This window comes from Vipera berus (genome assembly GCF_964194415.1).
Source record: "Vipera berus genome assembly, chromosome: 2".
NCBI lineage: Eukaryota > Metazoa > Chordata > Lepidosauria > Squamata > Viperidae > Vipera > Vipera berus.
This window is the reverse complement of record NC_138203.1, coordinates 54,629,501-54,650,613: the sequence shown is the minus strand read 5'-3', so window position 1 is coordinate 54,650,613 and position 21,113 is coordinate 54,629,501. Positions and strand designations below refer to the sequence as shown.

Below are 21,113 nucleotides of genomic sequence, written 5' to 3'. Positions count from 1 at the left end.
ATAATACCAAATCATTTTATGGTGAAGAAATACCCAATGTAGTGAACATAGCATCACTCATACACAAGTACTTATATTGTTCAATCATCTTTAGTAAAAATTTAGACCCAACTCTGTACCAAAAACATATTAATGTTGTTGTCCCAAAGATGCTTTTTCACAAGGCAACTGGACTTTCTTGTTTTTCTTTGATGATGTTTTGCTTCAGCTGAAGAAGCTTCTTGGATGAGAAGCCCAAACGTCTTCAAAGAAAAACAAGAAAGTCCAGTTGCCTCATAAAAAAGCATCTTTGGGACAACTATGACCAAGATGACTGAAAATCTCCTTAGATATTAACGATTTTATTATAAAGCTGAAATTCAAATCATAGGAAAACTATGTAACCTATTAATTTGGTGTTAATAATTCCATGTTGACATAATAGGCTAACAACAGAAATCAAATATGGAATATGGCTGAAAGCCAAAAAGATAATTTCATTGTGAGATAACACCTGTTTAACTCCTTTTGTTCTTAGCTAATTTGTTACTTCCTACATCCTGTTACTTCATCCTGTAATAGAACAAGTTACTATTTGTCAGATTCTTATGCCTTTGCCTTTAAAGAATTCCTGATGTCTTTGTTGCCACAAATTACTATCAATATTCTGAATCTATCATTATAAACAAGAAACTGGTTGTGCCTCCTCTTGAGGCAAAAACTACCTTAAAAATTAAATACACAAAATAAAACAATTTAAAAATTAAATGCTCAAACCAAAATGCTTCTAGAACAAATGCCATAATGCACAAAGAGTATTATCAGAATTATAGATGTTTATAAATTGTATTGCTTATTGGATACTGTTGTACAAGTGCATCCTCTTCCTCTCTCTCTCCACACACACACACAGACACACACACACACACACATTTTATTTGCTATCTTTAAAAACAAAAATCCACAGCTATAGTATGCGGTGCAGTTACTGACTAAAAATTGTTACTTATTTTCAAATCTCTATCTTGAATTCTGTTCAAAATTTATTTATGGAAATATTACATCTATATATATTGATTCTGAATAAAAATTACACTAGTTAGAAAATCCTCTAAATCTCTGACACATACTCTTCTGTGTGTGTCTCTGTTAGTGCATAGGTTGGATTATTATGCAATCATGTTCTCTCTAATGCAGGGGTGTCAAACTCAATTTCATTGAGGGCCACATCAGCATTGCGGTTGCCCTTGGGGGGCCGGGTGGGTGTGGCGAAGGTGGGCATGGCCTACTGGGTGGGTGTGACTTGAGTGGGTGTGGCCTACTGGGTGGACATGGCCAGCTCTACATCGTTCATGTCAAGGGTGCCTGTGGGGGCCTGGGCAGGAGTGGGACAGATCTGAGGGTCTCTGGCAGAAGGAGATGGGACCGGGACAAGTGCCAAGGCATGGTCCACTGGAGGAGCCTCACTGTTCCTCTCAGGCCATGGTGAGGGGGGCTGGATGGTGGCACGGAGGTCAAATGCCCAGCCCAGCCCTCAAGCACCCGCGTCACTAAGCCCAGCACCACTTTCCCAAGGGGGTGCTCACCTGCATTTACCTCCTCAAGGCTGCTGTTGCTGTGCTTGCTCTCCTTAGCCAGGTTGCTCATGATGGGTACAAGGGCAAAGTCAAGAGGGAAGCCCACTCCCTCTCCATGTGAGGAGACCTGGCTTTGTATCCAAAGCTTCCTTAGCAATAGGATGGGAGACCCCCCAAGATAGGCCAGGAGGAGGGGGCAAGGGGATGGTGAAAGGGCAGCAGGGAAGGTCTAAGGCAGGACTTCTCTCAGACCCTCCCTCTCCTTCCTTCCTTCCTTCCTTCCTTCCTTCCTTCCTTCCTTCCTTCCTTCCTTCCTTCCTTCCTTCCTTCCTTCCTTCCTTCCTTCCTAGAGTGGTGGGAAAATATTTGAGATGAGGGAGGGAGAACAACAGGCAAGAAACACAGCTGGGGAAGTGTCATCCTTAGTGAGGAATGAAGAAATGCACCATCGCCTGGAAGCGGCCAGCACATGGCCCTCGCCTACTTCACATATCCGGCTTGGTGGGCTCTTTGGGAGGGGATGCCATGAACAGCATGAGAGTCGATGTTACCTGCTCAATGCTGCCCAGCCCCCAGCCTGCCCGAGTTTGGCAGGCAGCGGGGCGCTCTCCACACAGTGCCGAGAGGCTGAGCCAGGTGGCATGGATCTGAAGAGAAATGTAATGCTGTCCAGGTCCTAGCCTGCCCAAAGTAGGAAGGGCCATATGCTGGCCACTTCCAGGCAATGGTGCATTTCTTCATTCCTCACAAAGGGTGATACCTTCCCAGCGTCACCCAGGGGCAGTGCCAATGCGGCAGGGGCTGGTCCCTCACTGTTTCCAGACGGCCTTGTGGAGCTAAGACTGAATGTATTTCAGCATAGATGACCACCACAAAATTGTACATTGGCCCCCGGCTGGCCTGGGCTGGGGCCAAGGCAGCAGGGGCCATTCCCTCACTGTTTCCAGGATGGGTTCATGGGCCACATAAAACCACTTTGCGGGCCGGATCCGGCCCCTGGGCCTTGTGTTTGACATGTCTACTCTAATGGGAAATGTTAGTCTGAAATCAGCCAACACAGCAATAAAAAGGACTACCCACAGATAAGGCAGAGATTTTTACATTGTCAAGAAGGCTTCTTGAATATCCAGGAAAAAATATATATCTTGGAAATAAAAAAGGATATGAATATTGGACCAAGATGCCTTTTAAAAACTGTAGATAAAATATGTAATCTAAAGCTATTTCTCTGGAGTGAACACTAAAAAAGAATGAAAAGCCTGCAGTGATAAAAGCATGCTAATTTTCATGCTGTCTTCAACAAAGAATTCCCAAATAACACAACAAGAAAGGAGAAAAGCACATGCCTACCATACAATACCAAAGGCAACTGCCAAGTCACTGACAACAATTATATTGAGAGCTGACTGTCTACTTTACTAGTATGCAGCTTCATATTCTGCACTATGGCTTTGAGTTAAGAATATAATTTTCCCACCGTGCCTTCTACAATCAGGCTAGGGATTAGCTGTGCATTCTGGCATGCAGACTGCCTCAAAAGTGTTTTCATTATACTTTTCTGAGAACAACAGAGGGAGCTGGGCACTGTGCAAAGCAATTGGTATCATCTTTCTTGTCCCCATATAAGCCTCATAAGTCTTCCTAAAGTTAAAAAAAGGTGGTTGCAGCTCATTTTGTTCATAAGGATGCCCAGATGACCAATAGCAAGATAATCTAACCTGAAGATGGTAGGAAGCTCCTTAAGGGACTGGAGGGCACAGTCATTCCCCCTTCTGCTCTACCATCCAAGACTGAACTCCTATTTCTCATATAAAATCAATTTTAGTCAAAACTTAGTTAGAAAAATCTTATAAATACATCTATGGAGATTAGCCATACTCCAGGCACAAAGAGGAACTGAACATGCATTGGGGAATTACATCCTTAGACAAGGCACCAGTTTAGATAAGACTATTATACTAGTCTTCCAGAACCAGAAGTAGTTCAATAGAAAGAAAATGGAATGGAACATGGAACTACAGAACCTGAAGATCCTCCTTCTCTCTTACCTTTTAAATTGATAAGCTTCCATGAAATAATATACATATAAAACATACTATGATAAGCACTCTTTAAAGATAAGTCCCATATACAGCTTTCTACATTAATTAAAAATGTAATTAAGGCACTAGATTTGAAACTCCCAGACACCATTTTATCTTAAAAACAGACATTAGTTAAGGAGAGTTAAGTAGAATGGCATTAAAAAGCATGCCTTTTAACAGAATCTGTTTGTCAGTAAAGGTGCTACCAGCCTCTCTCATAAAATCAACATGTTTTGTTCCAAAGGATAAGACCTTTGAGAAATGAATTTTCAGCAGAAAAGATAGTGGTGGATTGGCAATACAGGTAATCCTGAGGTGCTATCACCTCAGACACTTTTGTTTGTTTTACATTCTCAGAAACTAATTCAGTGGTGATTTTAAGGCATGTATGTCTACTTTTTCTACTGAAATTGAAGTTATTCTTCAGTTTTAACTGTGTGACCTAAATATGCTTATGAATTCATACAATTTTTTTTAATCTACCTTTAACTTTCTCCCCTAATTTTGACCGCACTATTAGGTTTATTTTCTGAAAAATTTAAAGGTTTTACAAATGACTCAGCCAAAAGTTTTTTTAAACATCCCATTAACATTTTCATTACTCTGATATCATCTTGACACACTTCAGAAGTATTTTATTAGGATTTTACTTTACCAAGATAATATTAAAAATATTCCTTACTTTACGTATCTCCTATTGTAATAGTTACACAGTTACGCAGAACCCAAAACTCCATGGAATCTCATACAAATGAGGAACAACCAACTACAAATGTTTTGTACTTCTTGTAGTATCAGGAATAGCAGTCCTGAGGTAGAGCTATGTATATGGTTTTCTATGTTTTCCACAACACTATCCAGATTAAAGGTGAACTGCAAATTCAACTACCTTTAGAACAAATTTCCCTGTCCAGAAGCACCTTTGCCTTTACTGAGACACATGTTATCACTGTAGTATATCAGCTTCATTGGCTGTTTAAACATGCCAGTGACCTTATGCAATTACTTGTTACCTTGGGTTGCTGGTATATACTGTACTATAGTTCTTTCAGATTGACTGGAGTTAGTTTTTCTGGGAGTTTCAATAAAGCAAGCAATGTAAATGCTGAGTCCAGTGTCCTTTTCTTAATCAACAGAAAATGCAAAACAGCCATCTCCCAGTCCTATATTTCCCATTTGTTTAATACTTGTAATTATTCTCTTCCTTCATATAGAAAAGTACCAGTATTATATAGAGAGAAAAGATCTTCTGGCTGAGATCAAAGGCCTACCTATCCCAGCATTCCTTCCAAACAATGGTCAACTATAGTAGATCCACATGGGAAGCACATTTAAGTAGGATATGAGCCCAACAAATCCTTACTCTCATCTTCACTCTGGCAACAAGAATAAACTCACTCCATGGAGTGGACAATTCAACCCATTGACATTTAAATGATCAAAACAATTGATCAATTTGCAGTTCAAATGACAGAATGATGTCATGATTAATTTTATCAAAATTATATGAATAATCAGAAAAAATAGGATCATATTCTGCCGATCCTTTTTTCTGGGATAGATTATCCATTTAAGTGTTCTTGGTATCATATTGCAGCCAGAAGCCAAAATGTAATGGGATAATCAACATACAAACCATATTTACAATTGGATAACTACTACCCATCCATATCTTTTCTGAAAATAGGAGAATAAAATTTATATAATACATGGAACATTCTGTAGGAACAAAAAGAACATATTCAGGAACAATTGAATCCCTCAGCTAATGAAGAACATAACACCATTTGAATACAATATGACATTCATGCCAATTCCATTATCTTTCTACCAGCAAAGCTTTAAAACCAGGAATAAAAACAATTAAGTAAATTAGTGCTGGGCTGCACTGTCCAAAAAACCCTGCCAACATCAAAGCATGTACTGTTTTGCAAAATAACACAATGTTGCAGAATCAAGTATAAGTATGTGATGACATGCAGGGGAGATAAAACAAAATCTTTCTGCATCATTTTGGAATACACACAGTATTTGAACTTAACATCAGGATGGGTTATGTAATCCATTCTGGAGTACTATAAAATCTCTGAAATAAAAATACAGAGGTTGAACTGGAAAAGAGTTACAGACACTTTGAAAATAATTTGAAAAAAGTGCTCTGTAAATTCAACTCCTTAAAGCACCATTATCAATTTTCAAGATTACACAGAAGCCACAAAAAGGGTATGTCTGCTTTGATGATCACTATAGAGCTAATCTACTCACGCAGTCTGAAGGGGTTCTTCCAAATAATTTTCATTTAATACATGTTACAGAAGAATACTATTAAGTATCTCTCTGAATGAATCTTTGAATGAATTTCATACCACTAAGGGTGAAAGCTGTTTATAGGACATACAACTGAAATAATAGTGACAAAGAAAAATTAACTACAAAACAATCAAAAAGCCATTAATTTACCACTAAATTGGATTGCTGGACAGAGACCATGGCTGGCATAGCATTTAAGATATTGGACCAGGACTAAAGACACCCATGTACAGATTCATTTTTAGAAATAAAAGTTCACTTGGTGACTGGCCCAGTTATTATCTCTCAGTCCAACCTACCTCACAGAATTGTTGAGAGAAATAGATACAATGGTATGTACACAGTGGGAGAATAATATATTAAGAAAAAAACATGCAGAATAATAGCTATTTTAACAAATTTATCCCATATGCAAAATTGTACCATCCTGAATGAGCAGTAGAATTGAGGTTAATAACCTTTGGTAATGATGGTTTGTTCCTAAAGTTTACAAATCCTACTTTATCAAATATTTCAGGTTTCAAAAGGATTCAGATTCTCCTCAGAGTGAACAAGAACCTAAGTCAGTAGCTAAAATAGGCATCACCCCAAAAGTCAGATTCCATTTTAATGTCAAAAGCAATATATGATTCCCAAATAGCAACAATACAAATATATTACAATAGACTTCAAAAATCTTTCATGATTTTTTGAAATAGTAGACCTGTGTTTAATGACATTGAGATGCCATAGTAATTCACTCATGTTTCATTTATAAAATAGTATAGCCTGTATTGTTTAAGAAATTCCAGCAGCCCTGAATGCAATCAGAAATATCACACTTGGATGCATGTAATAGAGGATACAATTAGTAAGCTTACATTTATTTTTTCATAGTTTGAAATTAAAAACTGTCAAGAGCAATATAAAAACTTGTCATCATAGACCTCACACTATACACAAAGGAGTATTCCAAACAATGTGCTAATATTATCGCCAAAACTGTATTTCTGTGGACCACAAGAATATCTGAAGTAAATCCAAGATAGCTATCATAAGGGCAAATTGATTGGCTTTTAGTAATTTTAGCCGTGTGCTTTCAGAAATGTAGCACTGTATGCAAATCAAATTGTAATACTGTAGTTGAGATGAATGATTTACTAGCAAATGTTTTACTATTTGTATTCTCTATTAAATAAGACTTTTTAAAAATCAGAAATCAGTAAAATAGCTTGTGTTTAAGAGCATTTAGAAGCCACATCTCTTTCTTATTTGAATGGAAAAGTAAGCAAGATAAGAATGATCTGGAAATATTCTCCTATATCACACCCTTCAAGACATCTTCCATTAGGCAAGTGTGATGCTCATTACAATGGAAAATTTCTGTTGCTGGCTTTGTTGTTGCCTGACTGGTTTTCAATAGGGACACATTTGAAGTGATCTTGTCCAAAGCTGTTTTATTTTCTCAAAATGACTCTGCATCAATATCATGAAATAATCAGATTTGTGCCAAAAATTGACTCACTTATCACTATTTGGCTAAAATCAAGTGTAGTAAAAAGAAAGAAACACTGGATCTCATTCCAGAAATATTTATTTATTTATTTATTTATTAATGGGATTTATATCCCGCCCTATCTCCCGAAGGACTCAGGGCGGCTAACAACAAAACATATAATAAGTACAGAAATTAAGATAAAAATAAAATTAAAATCATCTGTGCAATAAATTAAAATTAAAAACTAAAAATAAATTAAAAATTGTAAATATGATTAATTAAAATGCCTGTCAGTCCAGGTCAGCCTGGTGGAATAGGAGTGTTTTGAGGCCACGGCGAAAGGATTGGAGATTTTACTCCCTCGATGGCCCCAGGATGAACTACTGTAGCTTTTGTAGTACAGTGTTACCTCAGTACTTGTCGTTAATTGATTCCGGGAGGCACAAGTACTAAAAACCACAAATGCCAAACAAACTAAATGACTTACCAGGTGACCCTTTATTTTGGCTGGAAAGGACTTTCTGTCTGTCCCTTTTCCTATTTCAATGACCTTCCTAGCATGGTGGACTTCCTCTCTGCCTTCTGTGGCCGTTTCCCTTTTCCTTTTGCAGCAACCTTCCCGGCAAGGCTGACTTCTTTCCATTCCCCCTGGCCATTCCCCTTTTCCCATCTCAGCGCATCAAGTACCAAACAAACCATGAGTCCTGGGACAACATTTTTGCATCAATATGCTTTGAGTACCAAATTCGATGAGTTTTGAAGCAGCTGAGTAAAGAGGTACCTCTGTACGGCTTGTCTACCGCTCTTACCCTCTCCCCTTCTTTTAAATATCACTGTTTTGATCTTTTGAAAATTTCCAGTCATCTCTTCCACAATTTTTTACACTGAGAGAAAAACAATGTGTGCAGCCTTGTGCCAGAGTTATAATAAATTGAATTATTTTAGAGTCCTTTCCATTACAATGTAGTACATGGCAGGGCTGTTCACTTTCATCCTTGCTATTTAATTTGTTTCTTAAGGTTCTGGCCATCACAATAAGGCACCCTTTAGATATATTAGCAGAGTCTGTTATTTCTGTATGCTGATGATACTTTGGGAATTTTGGATCAATGTTCTCCTTTCCTAATTTTATAAAGATTGTGCAGTATTTTGGAATGTATTTGCACTACCAGAAAGTTGGGACAAATCTAGTTTGCTTCTCCTGGTTTCTAATATATCAATACAATCAGTGCTTTTTTTGTAAAAGAAAAAGGTGCTGGAACTCACACGTCATATAACCCGCCTTGCCTACCCTACAAGGTTCCATCCAAAAAAGGTGTGAGAACTCTGTTCTGAGCGTTCTATGACAAAAAAAAGCCCTGAATACAATTATGTAAAGAGATAGTGAGCCAGTATGGTCTAGTACAGAGTAGGCAACCTCGGCTCTTTTATGACTCATGGACTTCAACTCCCAGCATAGCTGACTCAGGAATTCTGGAAGTTGAAGTCCATGACTCATAAAAGAGCTGAGGTTGCCTACCCCTGGTCTAGTAGTTAAGGCGCTGAGCTAGAAACCAGGAGACTAAGGGCTTTAGTCTTGCCTTAGGCATGAAAGTCAGCTTGGTGACTTTGGGCTCGTCACCTTCTTTCAGCTCATATAAGCTTTGGGTGACAAGCAGGTCAGTCAATTCCTGTTGGGGAGGGGAGAGAAGCAGACCCTTCACTTGCTGGAAAAGCTAGTAAGGAAAGTAAAGTTTTGCAAAGAGATGGGATTTGTGATTTCTACTGATTATATTAAATATCTGGTGCTACCCAAAGATATTTCTAAGTACATGCATTGCAGATGTTGAAACTTCTAGAAAGGTTAAAATAGATGTTAACAGAGGGTTTAAAATGTCTTTATGTCTGTGGGGCAAACTTAATGTTATTAAAATGAACATTGTCCCTTATTTGATTTATGTTCTTAGAGGCATTCCTATGTCAATATCTAATAAATATTTCATTTGGACTGATTATATTCAGATTTAATTGGGAAACTGGACCAAGACCCATTTGAGGAAGGTGGTCTTTATCTGCAAAGATATTGTTGGACTAATATTTTACCAGCCACCTGTTGGTGGAATAAAAATATAATGGAATATTGTCCTTTATGGCCTAAGTTGGAAAGTTATTATCTATTTCCTTCGTGACCATGGCATGGGACAACATAGCAGAAAAGGTATCTCATTTCGAGGAATTTGAGCAATAAGAAATCTTTGGACCATAATGGGACATAAATGGAATTTTGATAATAAGACTCTTGAATATCTAATATTTTGGAAAAAAATTAAATTGAAAATTAGTGGTAAATCATTTCATTGGAATGCTTGAGCAGAAGCTGGGGCTATCACTTTAATCCAACTACTATGTAATGACTTTCAAGGATTTTTCCCAATTTCAAATGGAATTTGGTCTTCTCAATTCACAACAGTGGTGTTGTCTTCAGCTAAACGTGATGCAATACACATCATGTGCTTTGACTTTCTCATAGGAAACTGTTACTTTGTTGCCTGATGGAACCATTACATAAATAAAACCTATCACCTATTTCTATCAAAAGCTCAAGAATATTTTTAAGAGTAGAATTTCTGAGAAAGCCATAGTAATGTCTTTAGGTCCTTAAAAATGTTAAAATGGTATCTACAGATTTGAGATACCATTTTAACATTTTGATTCATCAAAAATTGTATTTAGGATATTTTGGACTCCCCAAAATCCATATTAGAAAGATGGACATCAGATTTTTAATGCTGGAGATGTAAGAAATATGAGGATTCATACCCATGTGGCATGGTATAATATGATCATTTAGTATTTTGCGGATATCATATTAACATATACTAATAGATTTATGGGGAAATTTTAAATGTTAAAGAAGTTACTATAATGTGGAGTTATATAACAAAGTTTTGTAATGTGACAATTTATCAGTAATTGTGGTTGTATATAGCAGATGGTGGGGAGTGGCAAAAAGAATTATATTAAGAAATTTAAAAAGTGATATTATTCAAGATGTCAAGGAATGATTTTTGAAAATATGTGATCTAACTGTTTAGAAAAGTAAATATTTTCTACTAATCAAAGAATGCAGCAATATGTGTTACTATGGCAGAGATTCTGTGATATCACAAAATACTTTATATTGTTCATATATAGAGCCAGTTTGGTCTAGTGGTTAAGTCGCCAGGCTAGAAAGTAGGAGACCATGAATTCTAGTCCTGCCTTGGCCATGAAGGCCAGCTGGGTGTCCTTGGGCCAGTCACTTTCTCTCAGCCCAACTCACTTCACAGGGTTGTTGTGGGGAAATAGGAGGAAGAAGGTGTGCTGGATATGTTCACCACCTTGAGTTATTTGTAAAAATAATAAAGGCAGGATACAGTAATGAATTCATTGATAAACCAGTGAATATTGATAAGTATTAAAAATAGATTTGTTTTCTATCTTCTGTAAGTTTGTACTATACAATTTCCTTTTTTAGGATTAAATAAGGTTTTGTTACAAAATATATAATTTAAAAATTGCTAATTGATTTCCAAAGAACAACAATATCATGTTTGGAATAAATAGGGAACTTTACAAATTTGCCTATTTTCACTTTGTAACATTGACATTCCTTCAATTTATTATTTGTGCCAGTAAAGCAAAATATTTTATAGCAATCATATTTACATTATTTCCGCCAATAAACAATGCCAGTTATTATAAACATGCATCATTAGTTGTGTATATCCTTTCACAGGCTGTTTTATGTGGAAGAACTTAAAGCATCTGAATTGAACAGTAATTTCTATAGCAGAATATACTACAATACAGTTACTTACCTTTTTCTCACTAGGGTCAATGGGATTGTAATAAGCTTAACAATACTATTGTCTTGCATTTTTATGAAAAAATAATTGAAACACATGTACCTCATATTATTATTTCATATAAAATATAATTGCAAAAGTTGCAGGAGTAACTCTTTTAAAACATTATTAAAATGACTAATAAACTTTTAAAACTAATATGACTTCAAAAAGCTACTGTCTAAGCATGATTAAAACAAGACAAAAAATTTTAAAAACCCTACCAAAACATATACGTATAACCCTTATAAAATAATATCCCCAATAACTTTCCAAGCAGCTTTTTTTTTGGTCTGTTATTTGATGGGCATTAATTTCCTTCTGGGAACAATTGGTCACGGAAGATAAACTGCAAGCACAGTCATGGATGACTGGATAACTATCCTTCTTAATGAAACAGAAGAAGAGTTCTGTGCAAGAGGAGAGAACAAATGCCATATCTTATGAAAGGATATAAATGTATTCAAGCTTAAGGGTATACCTAGACAAGCCTCCTTTCATGCAACCTGCTACAAGTATTTGTAAAGAAGTTGTACAAATAATATATGCAGCTCTTTGAATCCATTTCCTGATGTTTTTTAATGTAAAAAATCTGTATGTCATTAAACACAGCAGTTTTCAAAAGCATTAACACTTTTCTCCTTCTGGCTGTTCTTCATTTATACACACAGACATGTCTCATAAAATTATTATATTATACCAATGCTTAACTACTTGGATTCTCAAGGTCTTCCCATCCTCCTTTTTGACTTTCTTTTTAACAAAATGGATCTAATTTAATTTTTTTGCATTTGGAGACTGTACGTACAATTATAGGATTTGCTGGAAGAAGGCCAAAGCTTACAACTCTGGAGAGAAAAAAGTTATATATAAAATGAAAGTCAACAATGAATTTAAATTAAATATGATGATACTGAGCTGAATAAGCCAGTACAAGGAAATTCAAATATTTCTTAGGTGTATATTCCAGACCCTCTACTCTTATTTAGGTTAATGTTGTTTCCAATTATGGATGGAATCATCCATTACAGTCACCTACATCTTTTTTTCTCTTCTTGGTCAAACATTTTTTTCTGATACTATCAAGCTAATAATTAAGGTCACGTTTGTTAACAATTTAGCCGCAGTCATTTTCTTGATGAGAGAAATCCTAATATGCCTTTCTATCCTCAAATTACTGCTTCTGAGTTTTGTATTTTCATATTTAATGTTACAATATATGCACAAGTTAGGTGACATGAAAGGTATAAGAAATATGAGACCATTGTTTAATAAGCATAAAAGCAAACTACTAAAAGATAAGCTGTTTGTTATTCAATCTTCCCAAAACTTTGATGAGGCTCAGTCATTAACAACTGAATTCAGATTAATGGACAACTGGCTACATTGCCTAACTTCAGTAAGAATATAAAAGGGAAAATCTGATTTCAGCTAAATGTGAGTGCTTAACTAACTAATCAACAAGTAGCTACTCAATAAGATAGAAAACCTCAGTATTTCTCCAGGAAAATTTACCCTACTATGATTTCAAGGGATTTTCCAATGTTGGAAAATGTTGGATGATATCAAAACTTAAAATAAAATATTGTACGTAGTTGGCACATTTACATGCTATTGAAGGGCACAATAATGTTAGTGGGCCCTTGTAGCTATATAAAAGTTCCTACCAAATTTTTTCCTCCTGAAAAAGAAAAAGATGGAAGGCAAAACAACTACAAATCATACTCTTGCACGTGAGCCGATTCCATTGTGCTGAAAAGCAAGCTTTAAAAACTAACAATGCAACTTGAATATTACTAAAAGTGTGGGGAAAAATAGGGATATTTGAGTAAATAAAAGACATACTCACATGAACTGGCAAACAGTTGTGATAATCTGATAATAATGTTTTGGTTGATCTTGCTATGTATTATTGTATATTCTGGATAAACAATACACTATGTCTAATACTTGAAGAAATATACATTAATCAAGGAAGCAATATAAATATGGAGATGTAATGCATCGTAGCAATAGCACTTAGACTTATATACCACTTCACAGTGCTTTACAGCCCTTTCTAAGTGGTTCACAGTCAGCCTATGGCCCCAACAATCTGGGTCCTCATTTTAATGACCTCAGAAGAATAAAAGGCTGAGTCAACCTTCAGCTGGTGAAACTCGAACTGCCAAACTGCTGGCAATCAGCAGTCAGCAGAATTAGCCTGCAATACTGCATTCTAACCACCGCACCACCAAGGCTCCATGGAGATACTACTACCTAAATAATGGGACAAAAGAAAAAGTACCCTGTACAATATGACCTATTATAACAAATGTTCTGTGAGAGACTGAGATTATGGATATTAGTTTACACGTGGTTTAGTACACTATGTGAAACCAGCCACTGCACTTGGTAAACAATGGTTTATGCCATTGGTATGGTGGGCAAAAATGTCATATGAAAGTTATAAGTAACTATATAGAAGAGCTGTTAGGCAAGAATAGCAGACCTGTAGCCCTTGGTTGCAAAAATATGGGCTGTAAAAGTTGTCCTATGTCTGTTTTCCCCATCGCCATTTGGCTGGTGGAAAACAGAAGAAATGTGTAAGGAAAATTTGTTCAATATTTATTGTACAATTATTTTGGTTCTCAGCTTTCTTCCAAAAAACCCAGTGCCATCTGTAAGAGATAAAATTAAGATATAAACCTAATGCTCTTATTCAGCAAACTGAAGTCTCACTGGGCGGTAAGGCACACTGAATGACTGTATTTGCCCCAACCCTGGTCTAGCCACAATTTGGGCAACATCTAGATGAAATTCTGAAGTGATTTGTCTTGGTCAGATTTTTTTTTACATCTGAAAAACCTGGCATTTTAACAGGGATGTATAGCTTTTCTATATCCACTGTAATCATGTCAGTTAGGTAGGGCTAGAAAAATACCATAGTGACTAGATATCAGCAAAGAGAGCTTTTCTCAGGTACTTTGCTGCTGTGGCCATCTGAATTTTTGCACCCTGGACAGACTTAAATTACTAACCAAGCTGCAAAACTGAGCAGGCCTTTGTATCATGAACTCCACTATTCAAACCAAATTATTACACCACAAATCAAATCAGGGGATTGTTACAAGAGAAGTGATATAGGTTAGGATTGCATGATTTAAGTTATAATTCAAAAGAATAATCTGCAGGAATATATCATCTTGATTACTTGAGAATAATTTTGTTTCTCTGGCTCAAACTGACTATCTTAAACAGCTTAGAGTACTCGCCTTTTTTGCTATATTATGAAACAAATTATTGAGATCAAATGGAAACCATTCAAAGTTCTTAAGGAACTCAACTGTGAAAATGCTCAGAAATATGTAACATTTTCTAAAGCCAGTGTTCTTAGGCAATATTGCCCCCCCACTTTATCCTTTTACACTAAAACATCAAGAAAGATTCAGGATATTGACAGATATTATTCTTGATTAGGTGAACATCAGTTCTGGATAGATTCATGGGAAATAGTCGTGTGTTATTTGTAAAATACCACAGAGGAGCCATTGAACAATTCCATTTTTTGCTTTCCTTAAATCCAGAGGCAGGAAAGAACGTCAAGGTCACAACTGGTTCAGCCTCATAGTGAGGATTCAAAGTTGGATACGATGAAACCCACCAAGCATATAGAAAGCTTAGATTTTGTTGGTTCAGAGCCAAGGATAAAGCATGTTTACTTGGGAACAGAATTCTACCTCATAAGTGAGAATTTTTCAGAAGGATACAATGTCATAATTGAATACTGGATATATACAATGATTGTAGTTTGATAAGACCTTGATTCTAAGCCTCATTGTTTCCATTATGCTGGAAATAATGTTCTATTAGGTTCTGTTAGTATGCCTACATTTATCCTTGATGTTGATTTACTGTCACTTAACTCTCGGATTGACATTGGATTTTGTTTTTTGGAACTGCTTGCTATTTGCTTCTTGCTTGAACCTTGGACTGGTTGCCAACTTTGTTGCTGACTATGATATCTCAGACCAGGTTACTACTCATCCATACCCTTGCCAGGACAAAGCATTAAAGATAAAATGACTAATACTGTAGAATGAGAAATCTTGCCAGAAAATCAGAATGGTTTCTAATTTTGCAGAGTTAAGTACACATCAACAGGCCTATGAATCTAATAAACCCTGTGAAGACATTCAGAAGCATTTTGGAGTTTGATGGCCTAGAAATTAGATAGGTAGGTAGGTAGACAGACAACAGTTTATAAAATGGGAAGGGGGTTAGTAAAAATGTGGTATTTTTCCAGTAATTTGTACTGAGGTTGGGAATGCAAATGATTTCTGCCAGTGCACTTTAAATCCATTATAGCACAAACATTAGCTACAAGTGAACTTTGGTTGTCATTGGATTTCACATATAAAAATGCATGAAGGAGAATCAGGACAAGAGACTACACTTTTTTTTCCAATTAAGGTCCAGGGAGATTTTTCTTTTTTTTTCTCCCTGCATCACAAGGCTCTTTGCAGAAAGGCTGGTTCTCCCATGATTCTTAGACTGCCCAGTGACACCAGTGTTTATCCCCAAAAATACTGCAGGAGAAGTTTATTTGCAAAGAACATCCTTTACCCTCTAATCAATGTGACAACCTTTTCCCATTAGACTGGAAATCTGTCAGAACAAATGCTTTCTGCTCATCCTAAATTGGGACCAGTACTTTAAACTTGTTTATAAATTATTTGGAATCAAGGGTGACTACTGAACAGGTCATGCTTGCTGATGACACTTAAAATATTTAGAAAACCTAACACAAAATAGAACACCAAAGAATGCTAAGAGGATCTGTCAAAACAGGGGGACTGAAATGAAAATGGCAAATGCAGTTCAACAAGGGAACAAATAAAATTATTTATATTGGAGCAAAATAAAAATTCTAATATCAGTTGTGGTTATTTTTTAAAATCCTTGATTTAGTGCAGAGCTACAATAAAAAGGTAAGAACTATGCTGAGGTTGATTGGGGCAAAAAAAAATAAAGTTGCTTTTATAAAATCTGTGCTATGATCCTACTTGGAATGCTGTGTGCAGTTATGACCATTGCACAAAACTGAATGGAACTGAAAAATAATGATAGGATTATTTCCCTCTTATAATACTAGAATGAGAGGTTATTAAATTATGCTAAATAATGAGAAATACAAGACAAACAAATGGAAATCCTTTCTCACACAGTGTTCAGGTAAACTGAAATTTGCTATTGCAAGATTAGGAGAATCCTAATTTATTTCTGAAGATATCTTCCGCTCAAAAGAGCCTAGAGCAAAATAAAAACAAATATATATGAATCAGTCATCCTTAAATTTTAAAAAAATATATATTTATCACAGGAAATCAAACAGTGACAAGTCTTGGACTAGTATATGAGAGAATAGTTAGGTTTTCAGTTGTTCCTTTGGGAAAAAAAAGACAGCATTTCAGTCAGCTGAAGCTCCAATCTGAATGATACCAAAGATGCAATGATGGCAGCCACTTTGCAAACTTTAAAAGGATAGGCAAATTCATGAAATATAAAGCTACTACTAATTAGTGATTATAAATTAGTGCACTTTCAGATTGTTCAATCCCTTTAATTAATCCTATTCTTGGAGGTTGGGAGAAAAGAGAATAAAGGGGATGTGAATTCCTTCTGGAATCTATCTGGATGAAAAATCCTTCAAAATTTAAATGTTTGAAAGTTTATTTCTTCTTTCTCTTTTAAAACATTCCTATGAGAGCTCTCCTTTATTTCTTTTGAAGGAATTAATCCCTGACTGTACAGAATAACAAAGTTGGAAGGGATCTTGGAGGTCTTCTAGTCCAACCCCCTACTCAAGCAGGAACTCCTTATATCATTTCAGACAAAGGTTGTCCAATCTCTTATTAAAAATCTCCAGTGATGGAGCACCCCCAACTTCTGAAGGCAAGCCATTCAATCACCATACACCATTGCGTGGTGAGATGATTATTCTCTTAAAGGAAACATCAACAGGACAGAGTCTCTGTATTCTTCTCCAACTGGATTACATTTAACCTCCAAAAATAAACTGTCTTGTCATTCTCATTTTTTTATGTAATATGCATTTAATGCTTGTGCAAGAGAAAGGGTAGATATCTTTTTTTTTGCAAATATTCTCAGAAAAGCAAAGCAAAACAAGCAGCTCAACTTTATTACAGTATACATTACTTCCAATATCCAAGACAGTATGCCTATCCTCTGAAAATCATTTGTTCTTGAATACTACTGGAAGGATACTGTGGCCTTCATGACCTGTTTGCAGACTTCTGCTTGCTAACTATGGAAGTTAAATGCTGAATTGCAGGCCACTGGCCTTATGTTCCAAGTTGAACATAATGATGAAAAATGTACTGAATGGCAACTAATCTACTGTAATTGGCCTTGAGCCCATCTCCAAAGTAAAGTGCTTTTCACACCCAATTTCTCCTCCACATGAAATATGGCATAAAGGTATCATCCTGGTTCTTGAATCAACCAAATGCAACTGAATGTTTAAAGTATCAGATTTTTTTTTACCAGAATAGTTTTATGAGCAAACTGCAGTATTAATCTCTAAGTCTTATTCCTTAGATTCCTTATCATGTATTTAACAGAAATCTCAAAAAAGCACTTACACCAGATATGCAAAAGACAAAGAGTTTGTAGAGCATTTTGCTGGACAACAAAGTTCAGTTAAAAGTTTTCCTCCAAAATCTTTTAAAAAACAGAAGACACAACCCAATTTATTTCCAATTCCTTTAAAACAAGGGTGTCAAACTGCTAGCCCAAGGACCAGATGTGTCATGCCAAAACCGCGCCCACCCCATTGGTGGCAATGGGGAAAAAAGTCACAATATGTCACGCCACGCCACGTGATGTTGAGAATTTGACACCCCTGCTTTAAAATGTTGTTATGTGTAATTTGAATATTTGTGTCCTTTAAAAATATTTTCAGCATAACAGGTACCTGGCTCAGAAGTGAACAATTTGCACTGACATCATAATTTATTTAGAAGAATCGCTGAAATTAAGATAATGGTGACCTTTCAGAGATCTGATATGTATATGGTTAAAATAGTAATAAATCCATTGATTTCTAGCAGACTAGTTCTGGTGTTCTTCTTATTATTATTATTATTTAGAGGCCTGAACCCTCTTGTTCTTTGATGGATACCTGTCAACTGCAAGTTGATTAGATCCTTCTTGTTCACTTTAGAAGGAAGATCAGGAAGCATAAACTAACAGCAGGACAATGGCATCCTGCTCACCAGTTATTCTACGCAAGCATAACATGCAACAGGAAAAACTAATTACATCTGAGGGGTTTGCTCAAAGTAACACTGAGAATTGTCAACAATGATCATTTCTGAGGACTATTTCTTCATTACACGGACTTCAGCAAAGAATGCTAGCATTTCCTGTGGAAACTTTTTTGGGGCCAGTAACATCCCACCAATTTTGCTTTTTTTTTTTACGTCTTTAACAACACAAAATAGATACACCGTGGCATTCTGACAGTAACCGCAACGAAATGTTTGCAGAATTCACCACCTTGCTGATTTGTTTCAGAAAAGCATCAGGAGTCAAGGAAACAAAAAAAAAGGGGGGGGGGTTTACAAGATCAGCAGAGGCAAGTCAGAAGCGAGTTAGCCTCTTCACCGTCCATAAAAGTGGCTTGCAAATCTCCGAATCAAATTACAAATGGGACTTTCAAGTCCGTTGCCTTTTTTTTATTTTTTTTTAAATCCTCACTGATCTCCTTCGCTGGCTCGCATGCTTTCCTCTCTCTCCATTTCTCACCCTCAGTACAGCACTACTACTACATACGTTGCTGGTTTCTGGACGTTGTTTGATAGCCACCCATGCAAAGTACCGTAGTGCAGCGTTTCCCAACCTTAGGAACTTGAAGATGCGTGGACTTCAACTCCCAGAATTCCCCAGCCAGCATAGCTGGCTGGGGAATTCTGGGAGTTGAAGTCCACGCATCTTCAAGTTCCTAAGGTTGGGAAACGCTGCCGTAGTGCTTGTCTAAGAACCTTTTTCTTTTTCTTTTCCCGTGGATAAGCTGTGGTCTTTCCGTAGTTGGCTATAGGAACACCTCTCACTCTCTCTCACTCCGTCTCTCTCTCGCGCGCACACACAAACACACACACACACACAGAGAGAGAGAGAGAGAGAGAGATACGTTTAAGAGGTTTCCCCGCTACTACAGGCAGCGTTTGTCCCATTTTTGTTATCCAGAGCCGCCCGCTTGGCAAGAAACTGCCCCTTGAACAGAAAGCTTGAGGGAAAAGGGGAAAAAAAAAAAGGTAGGCTACAAAAGAGGAAGCCAAAGCGCGCCGAGTCGCGAGCAACAAGAGGGACCAGCGGCTGCTGAGAGCTGTTGCTGCCGGCGTGAGCTTTCCCGTTCAAAGAGCCCCGCAGCTGCGGCGTTACTATAGAGACACCACCGCCAAGCCTTTTTTCCCGCTAGGGCAGCCCTCGAGACCGGGCAGTGGGGAGTCCCAGACGAGCTCGGCGCCTTCTCCGCCTCCCCCTCGCCCGTCCCCCCCCCCGCAAAAAAAAATCCAGGCAGCCGAAACGAGAGGAGAGTCCTCGCAGCAAACTTGTGGCAGCCTTTCCCCGCGCCTCCTCGTCTTCCCTCAGGTGGAACTTGGTCGCACTCACCCCGCCAAGGCTCTCTGCTCCTCCGCCACCTTCGGGGGGGGGGGGGATTCCTCGCCGCGGCTCTACAAGCTCCGGGCTTCCTGCTGCTGCTGCCGCTGCCGCCGCGGCTGCTGCCGTCTGGCTCCAGCAGAACGCAGCACGGGAGGGCTTGGGGACGCGAGCGCCGGCTTCTCGGCTGCTTGCGTCACAATAAAGCCGAGGCCATTCCCCACGCCGGGAATTCGGGGGGCTGCCGAGAAGGGAGGGGGGGGGCTGGCTGCCACGTGACTTCAAAGGGAGGCCCTGAGGGAAAAGGAAGAAGAGCAGGCGGCGAGGGGACGGCGGTGGTCAAGCAGAGGCGGCTCGCTCCTGCTCCTCTCCCGAGCTGTGGCTGAACGGCTGGAGCTTCCCCACCCACCTAGCTCCTGATGCTGAAATAGCCCCCTTCAAGCCCACCCACCCACCCCTCCTCTCCGGCCGCTCCTCACCGACCCCGCGTTCCCGTCTCCCCTACTCTACTCGTTCGCCTCACTCTCACTTCTTTTCGCTCTTCTCCCCCTTCGCCACCCTGCCGCTCTTTTTTTTTTCCCTTCCTCGCCACAGGTCCTGTGGTGCCTCTGCTCTCCCCTTGCCTCTTCCTCGCCTTTCCTTTGGCGAGCGTTCCTTGGCTCTCCCGCCTTCCTCGCTGCCGCCTCCCGGCTTCGTTTCTCGCCCAGTCCCAATTCTTCCTGCCACATTTTGCCCGTCCTCCCATCTGGCATCTCACCTCCTCCTCCTCCTCCTCCTCCTTTCTCGGTGGCTTCTCTTCCTCATCCTCTCCGGCTTTAGTCCTGCGTGTTTGTGTATGTGGGTGTGCGTGTATTACTTTCCGTAGACGTTTTTCGAAATATTCTCCTGTTTTTTCCAGAGCTGCTCCTGCCTCCACCTATCCTGAACAATGGTAGCCTCGGCGCCTTTGCCATCTCTGAGAACCTAGAGGGTTAATAAACTTTTATGCAGAACAAAATGTGTTTTCTGTGCCAGTTCAGATGATAAAAGGAGTTTATTTTCAGGCTCAAGAGTAGATGAAAATGATACTGTGTTGTTTGTTTCTAAATAAATATATTGACTTTTTTGTTTATTAATACGATTTCTCTGGAACATCTCTTGTTGCTTTAATGCAGTC

At 38.1% G+C, this 21,113-nt stretch overlaps 1 protein-coding gene across 1 annotated transcript in view; it reads right to left on the bottom strand.

Annotated features, from left to right (window-relative positions):
* SNCAIP (synuclein alpha interacting protein) overlaps positions 1–20,163 on the bottom strand; it is a 127,403-nt gene extending 107,240 nt beyond the window's left edge. Inside the window, exon 1 of the mRNA XM_081321119.1 lies at positions 19,970–20,163. The gene's annotated coding sequence lies outside the window, so the exon portion shown is untranslated. The remainder of the gene's footprint in view (positions 1–19,969) is intronic.
* Between the last annotated feature and the right edge of the window lie 950 nt (positions 20,164–21,113).